Source organism: Lactuca serriola, chromosome 4 (genome assembly GCF_051521515.1).
Source record: "Lactuca serriola cultivar US96UC23 chromosome 4, Lser_US96UC23_V15, whole genome shotgun sequence".
Classification (NCBI taxonomy): Eukaryota; Viridiplantae; Streptophyta; class Magnoliopsida; order Asterales; family Asteraceae; genus Lactuca; species Lactuca serriola.
The window spans coordinates 396,610,047-396,619,253 of NC_136411.1; positions in this window are offsets into that span (position 1 = coordinate 396,610,047).

A 9,207-nucleotide genomic window follows, 5' to 3' on the forward strand; every position below is an offset into this window, starting at 1 on the left:
ATTTGGGCTCACCAATGTGCTTGCAATATTTATGGATTTGAAAAATCGGTTATGCAGACTAATGCTCGATCGCTCGTTATCATGTTTATTGATGATATTTTGGTATATTCCAATACCAAAGAGCAGCATGAGGAGCATCTTCGCGGGCTTCTGGAGGTTTTGAGACGAGAACGACTTTATGCTAAGTTCTCGAAGTCCGAGTTTTGGTTGCGAGAGGTTCAGTTCCTTAGACACCTCATTAACATGGATGGGATTTTGGTCGATCCGTCCAAAATTAAGGCATTGATGCAATGGGAGGTTCTGAAGTCTCCCTCGGATATCAGGAGTTTCTTGGGTTTGGCAGGGTACTACTGGAGATTCATTCAGGATTTCTCCAAGATTGCAGTACCCCTCACTCGTCTGACGAGGAAGGGGGTGGATATCTGGTGGGTCCCTGAGCAGCAGTCCACATTTGAGACCCTTCGGCAAAGACTTTGTGAGGCCCTAGTCTTGACCCTCCCGGAGGGGATTGAGGATTTTTTGGTTTTCTGTGATGCATCCATCACTGGCTTTGGGGCAGTCCTCATGCAGAGAGGACGAGTGATAGCTTATGCTTTGCGGCAGATGAAGCCACATGAGACGAGATATCCCACGCATGATCTTGAGTTGGGAGCGGTGGTTTTCACACTCAATATTTGGAGGCAATATCTTTATGGGTCTGCTAGACTATCTACACGGATCACAAGTGTTTGAGGCATATTATGGATCAGCCGAACCTGAACATGAGGCAGCACGGGTGGCTGGACGTGGTCAAAGCTTATAACTACAAGATCCTTTACCATCCGTGTAAAGTGAACGTGGTTGCGGATGCCCTGAGCCGCAAGTCGGCTGGACCTTTGGTTGAGGTGGCATGTATGAGGATATCTATGGATTCTCCACTTGTGGGTTTGATTATGGATGCTCAGTCTGAGAGTGTTCGAGAGGAGAATTGGAAGATTGAGAGGATCGGGGGCGAGATTACCATATTTGTGCCGGATAGTCGTGGTTTGTTGACTCGTTGTGGTCGGGTATGGGTTCTTGTGTCTGGTGGGGTCAGACAGATTGTGTTATATGAGGCTCATAATTCTCGCTTTTCTATCCATCCAAGGGACACCAAAATGTATCAGGATCTGATACTGAGTTACTGGTGGTCGTGCATGAAGAGAGAGATCGCTTGGTATATTGAGAGGTGCTTGACTAGCAGGATGGTCAAGGCCGAGCATCAGAGACCGCATGGCAAGCTGCAGCTATCACACCCCAAAACCACGAACGGTGGAAACGTTCAGGGGTGGAGGACGTCATGTACAATATCACAACAGTGTAAAATAGTAAACAAGCAACAACATCATTCATTGCATTATAAGTAAAGTTTTAATAGATGTGTGTTCTTTCATTGTAATAAGACACCAAAAATATATAATCAAAATAAAAGACGAGACTTGTCTGCTCCGTCTTCTCAAAACCTGGCCACCGTACCTGTCTACTGATGACCTGAGAATACAAGTTATTTTGAAAGAGAGTATCAGCTTTAAAGCTGGTGAATTCATAATTATTTAAGTGTCATTGTCTTGCTTTGAAAAGCTGTTTTAAAAGTCATGTAAACCTCTAATTGAAAATGTTGATGTAAGTATGAAAAGCCCTAGAAAATCCCTTATTTTCTATTATTATGAAATGTAGTCTTCAACAAGACCCGAATGGTTTGTAAGTAAAATGATAGTTTTTCCTTCTATTGACTAGTACTAAAGTACTCAGTCTAATTCATCGTTTATGTGAAAGTATCACAAAATAAAGTAAACAGGAAAGAGTATATGATAGTCTTCTACCAAGACTTAAATGTTCTGTAAGTAAAATGATAGTTTTTCCTTCTATTGACTAGTACTAAAGTACTGAGTCTAACTCATCGTTTATGAGAAAGTATCACAAAATAAAGTAAACAGGAAAGAGTATATGATAGTCTTCTACCAAGACTTAAATGTTCTGTAAGTAAAATGACAGTTTTTCCTTCTATTGACTAGTACTAAAGTACTTAGTCTAACTCATCATTTATGTGAAAGCATCACAAAATAAAGTAAACAGGAAAGAGTATATGATAGTCTTCTACCAAGACTTAAATGTTCTGTAAGTAAAATGACAGTTTTTCCTTCTATTGACTAGTACTAAAGTACTTAGTCTAACTCATCGTTTATGTGAAAGTATCACAAAATAAAGTAAACAGGAAAAAGTACTAGTGTAAGTGTTGTCACTGGGTGCTAGGACTAACACAACATCGCAATAAGCGAAATATGTAACCTAATGAACATCCGAAGATTGTCCAGAAAAAGTATTAATGTAAGTGTTATCACTGGGTACTAGGAGTAACACAACATCGCAATAAGCGAAAAGTATAACCTAATGAACATCAGAAGATTTTCCACTTGTCCTCTGTAGCAGCAGCAGGTGGGTGGAAGGGTTAGTCCCTATATCGATCTACCTAATATAAATAGTAACCTTAGACCTCCGTAGATGGTCATCGACCACTGGTGCAAATCAGTGGGGTTCGAAATGGTTAGTCCCGCCGAGATATCCCATTAAACCGGGATAGGAAAGATAATTTACACAAAAAGTACTAATAAATCATCCTCATGAACCGAGGTTCAAGTATTCATGTAAGTATACACAGGTATTGTATCTACGTAAAGGTATTCATGTAATGTGTTCATGTAAGCGGATTCATGTATCATGTAAGCATATGTAAAGGTACTCATGTATCAGATAATGTACTAGTAAAGACTCATGAATGAACTGACTCTTGTGTGATTCCTTGTAATAGGAATAATGTTTGATATCTTCTAACTATCCCTATGATAGTTAACTGAAAGGTAATTGGTTGTTCAAGTAGGTTTATACACTCTTGCTGCCCAAGAGTGTTGGAAACTAAATGAAGGGTGAAAACTATAATCTCTAACATATATATGAACATATACGTATAAGTATAGTTTGGTTCAAGAAGGTAAAAACGGTTTTGTACGACATCTAAGAGTTTTGAACAATAATTAACAAGGACTTGATGTCATTTTAATAAACCTTTCAAAAGTAATACTTTTGATAACAAAGTATTTTTAAGATTTGAAACCATTTCATGCATCACATTTTGTAGTATGTGAAATCTGCTGATTTAAAACACAGTTATAAAATACATATAAATGATTTAATAACATGTTGTTTTCTACTTGTATTCCCCCCCCCCCAATTAAAGCATTTAAAATCATTTAAAACATTGATTTAGGGGTATGAACTCACCTGTAGATGGTGGTTTGGATGAACTGGATGGTGTAGGATTGTTAGGTGTCAAGTGAGGACTTGTACACACACTACGATCCTAATGAACATATAATCACACATATATGCACTCAATTAGTCTTAACTTACTAATTGATCATTTTAAGACATCCTAGAACATAATAAGCACTTTATATAAGTGTTTTAAGCCCTAAGGATTGCATCTAAGCTATTATGGGACAAGGTACTTGGGTTTAGGGTTCCAAAGGACCCCATACTTGAGTTTACTCTCCATATAACCTCACACATGGAGTTTACGGTTGTAAACTCTTGAGTTTACGACCGTAAACTCCAAGACTTAAAGTCCTTGGTTGTTTTGAGGTGTTAAATGATCCCTAGAAGCATTCCAACTTTGTGGGTTAATTCTTGGAAGGGTTTAAGGCATAGAAACACTCCTTTAAGGAGTTTATGGCCCTAAGGCCATTTCCTTGGGAGTTTACTGCCGTAAACTCTCTTGGAATGTTGTTTTTGTTGCTTTTAAGTCCCTTGCACATGTGGTATAGGTCTTAGACTTTTATTCCAAGCATATGAAGGCCTTAGGCACACTTTGGTGCCCTTCTTTGATGTTCACGGCCCAAGAACCTTATTAGGGCCGTGAACTCACTTTGAGGGGTGTTTTTGATGTGTTTTGGTCCTTGATTTAAGTGGGAACAATTCCTAGTAAATGTCTAAGGCTTTAGGTGCCTTAAAAGCACCCTTTTGTCCATGATTTTGGAGTTCACGGTCCAAGATCTTCTTGGGCCGTGAACACCTAAACTTGGGTGATTCTTTGATGTTTTCTTGTCCCTAATACACTTCTATACAAGTCCAAGGTAATAGCACGTCATGGGGGAAAGTCTAGGCTTTGTTTCGGGAGTTTACCGCCCAAGAACACCTTGGGGAGTAAACTCCTAAATCTAGTTATTTAGCTATATAAAACATGTTATAAACACATAATAAGCTTTCTAACACTACTAGGGAGAGTTACTCACGTTTTGGTATAAAAACCCGAAGATCCGTGAGAGAGAAAATGGCTTTTCTCTAGTTGGAAATGCGAATAATTAATGAATTTGGTTCAGAATTCTATTTATAGTCCTGAGATATTTTTGGCAGAAATATTTTTATTCCTGAAATAATTTCTAATTTAACAGAGTGTTGGAATAACAGTGTTGCACAAAACCCTAGTGCATCCACTCTCCTGATATTTCCTGAAGTGTAAACCCTGAAGAACTCAAACTTATACTAAAAAGTCTAAAAATCAACTGTGACTGTTATAACTTCTATTGAAGTGATATTATTTGTTCAGAATGGAAATTTCGGGTTGTCACATCATCCCCCTGTTAAAGGGAATTTCGTCCCAAAATTAGAATTTAGGCAAGGAAGTAGGTACGAATGATCGAGTCGTTATGTGAACTTCCTAATCGATTGGCTCTCGTGCTCCTAAGTGAAATCGGGTTCTCGGTTGGTATCCCAACGAACCTTCACTAACGGGCGATGGCGCTGCTTCGTCCGCTTGACCACTCGGTTGAGCGTCACAACGGTTTTAATACGAAGGCGAGGATCTCGTTAATCTCGATTTCGTTGAGTGGGCTTACGAGAGTCCTGACGGAAAGGTATTGTTTAAAAATTGAGACGCGGAGGGTAACATGTACGTTACTGAGTTCGCGGAGTAAATCTAGTCGGTGAGATGCAGGACCGATTCTGGTAGGAATCTCGGAGGTCCTAACTATATTGGATTTAGCTTTCCACGCCTTACGAAGCGTATTTAAGCCATTCCCAGAGTGAGGTTTCTTAAAGAATTTGGTCACTCACTTGGTATTCCAAAGGTTCTTTCTATTGCTTAACTTCCCAGTCAAGGGCCACCCCTCGTTGGGTCAAAGTCAAAAGGGTTTCTGAAATTTGCGAGGAGTTCTGGTTGGACTATGATAGTAGGTCTGTAAGACCTAGTATTTGGCGAATTTTCCCGTCGGTGACTACGGTGCCGACAAATTCCCAACGGTTTTGGATAACTTGTCAGAGTACTCAAGAATTTCCACATCACTAATAGTGTGTCTCAGGAAATCTGACTCTTAGTTCCAAACCTCATGTTCAGAGAACTTTGCGAAAAGTATCTCCGAGGGTAATGTTTCCATGGGTTCTTTCTTACTACGAGGGTAGATAAGTAAATCATTTCATGGAGAAATGACGAACTGATCCCAGTAAAAAAGACGTACTCCACTCATTTAGCTCATGAATACTGTGGGCGTATTGGTCCTATCCGAGGGGTATCACTACTGACTTGAAATGTCCGCATTGAGTTCGGAGGATAGTCTTCAGGACATCCTTCTCTATCACATCGAACTGGTGATATTCGGATCTCATGTCCATTTCTAAAAGTAACTCTTTCCCTGTGTTTGCTCAATCAATTCGTCTAAGCGAGGCAGAGACAACGATTTCTAAAGGAAATCTAAATGAAGTCTCCGGTAGTCGAGGTACATATGATGCACTCCGTCGACTTCTGGTAAGAATAAGACCAGAGCTCTCAAGGGTGAGAAACCTGGTCTTCTAATTCTATTGTTGAGTAGTTCGTTGTGTTGTCCGGGCTGTTCTTGTATCTTCCGTAGATGTTTAGACTGTAAGGTGTTCTGGTTATAAGAGTCATATTGGGTCGTAAGTTTGTTCACATGCTAAATGCAATTACTCGTAGTCTTGGGCAGTCTCCGTCCAGAAGTTCATATTACAATTCATACATGGTTCAATGATCACAATTTCGTGTATACGAGTCGTATATAACTAAGGTTGAAAAGGTAGTCGAATAACTGATTCTTCCTTAACCTCACATCCCATCGAGGGAGAAGAAGTTATAGTGAAATCATCAATTCTAAACCTGTAGAACATTGATTATATATCACTCTCATGTATACGTTCTTCAGTGATAGGTCAACCGTATGAATCCTGGAGTTGAACTTGACGTACTGCACGAGTAATATTGTGGGGGTTCCTTCGGAAAGGAAAGGAACTAAAAGGTACTTCATGCATGAGTACCACGGTGTTCCGATATGACAGCTTCGCTGAAAGACGTTTACTGAGAAAGAGATGTACTTATGAAACTGGTATTGCGAGGATCGAATGGAATCGAGTCGTATGATAATGTCGGAATCATACAGAAACTTAAAGACATTAGATTTGAACATAAAACGTCTACAGACAAAAACAACTGTACAACCATGAACAGAGTTACCGTTACAATACTATTGCTGCAAATAAGATATACTACAAAAGACAAGTATACGCAGCACGAGCATCCTATACCGACAGGATCCCGCAAAAGATAAGACTCTAGTTGCACTAGTTTTAAACATGTTTTTGAACATACAAAATACTGACGATTTGGAGGGAACCTATACTATATTAGGGTCCTTAACTGCCTCTTTGCATTCTGAGGTCAAACTCCTCCGGATTTGTCGTTGTCCTTCTCTGTTGGACAGTCCCTCTTGAAGTGTCCCATGACGCCACATAGATGGCATATCTGAGAGGTTTGGACATTGGTGGTTGAACAAATGTGTTGGATCTGGATCCTGCAGCAACTGGCAGTATGTCCATTCCTGTTGCACTTATAACAGTGTAACGGTCGGCAACTACCCAGATGATGAAAGCTACACCCATAACATTTCGGTAGGTTTCCGGCATATTGTCTGGTTGGTGTGGGGACCATTGGGACACCAGAAGGAATGGTCGTAGGAGGTGTAGATGTCGTAGCTGTGTTCTTATTCGCCCCTCGAAGCGATTTGTTCTTCCTTTTGGCCCAAAACTTTCGGCTGTTACTCTTGGTCTCGGCACTCGGGGTATCGTGGTAGTTTGTTGCTCATTGCGGTGCTTGATTGTTACTTGGATTGGAATGGTTGTTGACAATCCCGCTAACACTTGCGCTGTTAGCGTTCAGATGGGTCAGAATAGCTGACACGACAGCCGAGACTGCAGCTTGAAAGGTAGTTGCATCAATCTGAAGAGTTGGTGTTTGGTTGATGGGCTGATCGTTTTTCTTGGACGACATGATTTTGTTACACCGAAAGAAAATGAATTTGTGAGCGAAAATGGTTGAACCTAGACGTAGTTCGATCGCTCATGTAAAGAATAGAAGTATGTTCTCTAAGGTTCGACCTACATCCCTATGATGCAGTCCTACTACGGAATTGAAGTATGTTCACAAAGGTTTAACCTACATCCCTATGATGCAGTCCTAGTAAAGATCGGAAGTAAGTTCTTACAACGGTCTCAAGATGTTTGTTGTTCGAACCGAGGTATCATTGGTTGGTGAATAACATGATCCAACCATTAAAAGAGACTTGGAGGTGTCTCCGGAGTTAAATTGCTATAGTCCAATGACTTGACTAGAGCATGTTTCAAATAGACTCAAATGAAAGTATGATAAGAGTATTTGAATAGAGAAAGACATAGAAGTTAGCCGACTGTCAATATCTTTGATATTCACGATGTAAAGATTCGGGAAAATGACCTTGTAAAGGTCTTACATCATATCCACATAAGATAGTTCCTGACAGCATAAAGACCTAACCAAAAGTACTTACAGTACAAGATAGTTTCATAGAAAATGCCACATCGGGCATAGACAGAAACACGATTCCTTTCTAACAAGGAATATAAAGTAAAGTATCTACTACTAGCGACGGTCATCCCTCTGGTGAACTCTCAGTTCAGCCAGTTGGCGTTCCATATCGAGAAGTTATCTTTCGTACACCGCCTGGCGTTCTCGGAGCTCTATGACTTCGGCTCGAGTTTCAGCTAGCGCTTGCAAAAAGGTTTCATGGTCTCTCTCAGGCCTCTCACGAGCATGTTCAAGGCGACTGGTGTGAAGCATATGCATTCCTCCATTTGTATCTACTTCTGCGATATGTTGTAGAGCTGTCATGCCCTGAATTTCGTTTCGGGCAACTCTACGGATCAGAATTGGTAGAACTTTGTTTGTTGAGCTCCCTTCACTTACGTTATAAAAGCTTCGGTCTCCATTAAACGACATAGGTTGATTTTGACCTTCGCTCCATGTTTCCAAGCATTCCACCCACGGAGGCGTCGGGCCATGAAAAGCCAGACGAGGGTTAGGAATTGGAAAGGGAGCTGTCTGAGGTAGGTTCTCAACCTCGGGTTCGGAGATGGCACTATCTGAGAGGTCTTCAGCATGGTGATCATTCTGAGGGATCGGATGATCACTATCTAGTTCTTCTCCAAACCATCCAGCAATAACTTCGTTCGGAAGGAACAGGTTGACGTGGGGATGGAGTCCAGCCATGTTATCTACGCGAGAATTTGGGGTAAGAAAATAATTATTAGACGAACTATCTAGATAATTATTTAGGAAATCTTCATTAGTTACATCGCTATTTGTAAAGTGCATACCAGTTATATGTAATCAACACAGGATAGACCTTCGAATAAGTGACCTTAACTCCAAATTCACAAGTAATAGGGGTAAAGCAAAAATTTCACTGATTCTAAGTCTATAACATCCTAGTTACATATAACTTTAGTTTATCCACTTAGCAACTATCAATTTGGTAATGAAGATCCCGCTTTATTTTTCAAGTATAAAGTACCTATAGTAACACAAAACACCCCTATGGTATTTTAGATTTAGGTTCTGTTATAATGTTCTCATTGTGGTAATGTTGGTAAGTTTTTAGACTTGTTGCCATATCACAACCATTCTTGGGCATGTGTTAATCACTCCTTGGAACAACATAGTTGATCAGGCTATGCCACTCCTAAGACTGACCATACATCTGCAGGCTTACTTGTGATATTCAACAATCGTAATACTTTTGTTCTTGTCATTGCGACACTGATTTTAGTATGAATGCAGGCATGTATACTTTGCTAAATATTTTATTATTTAAA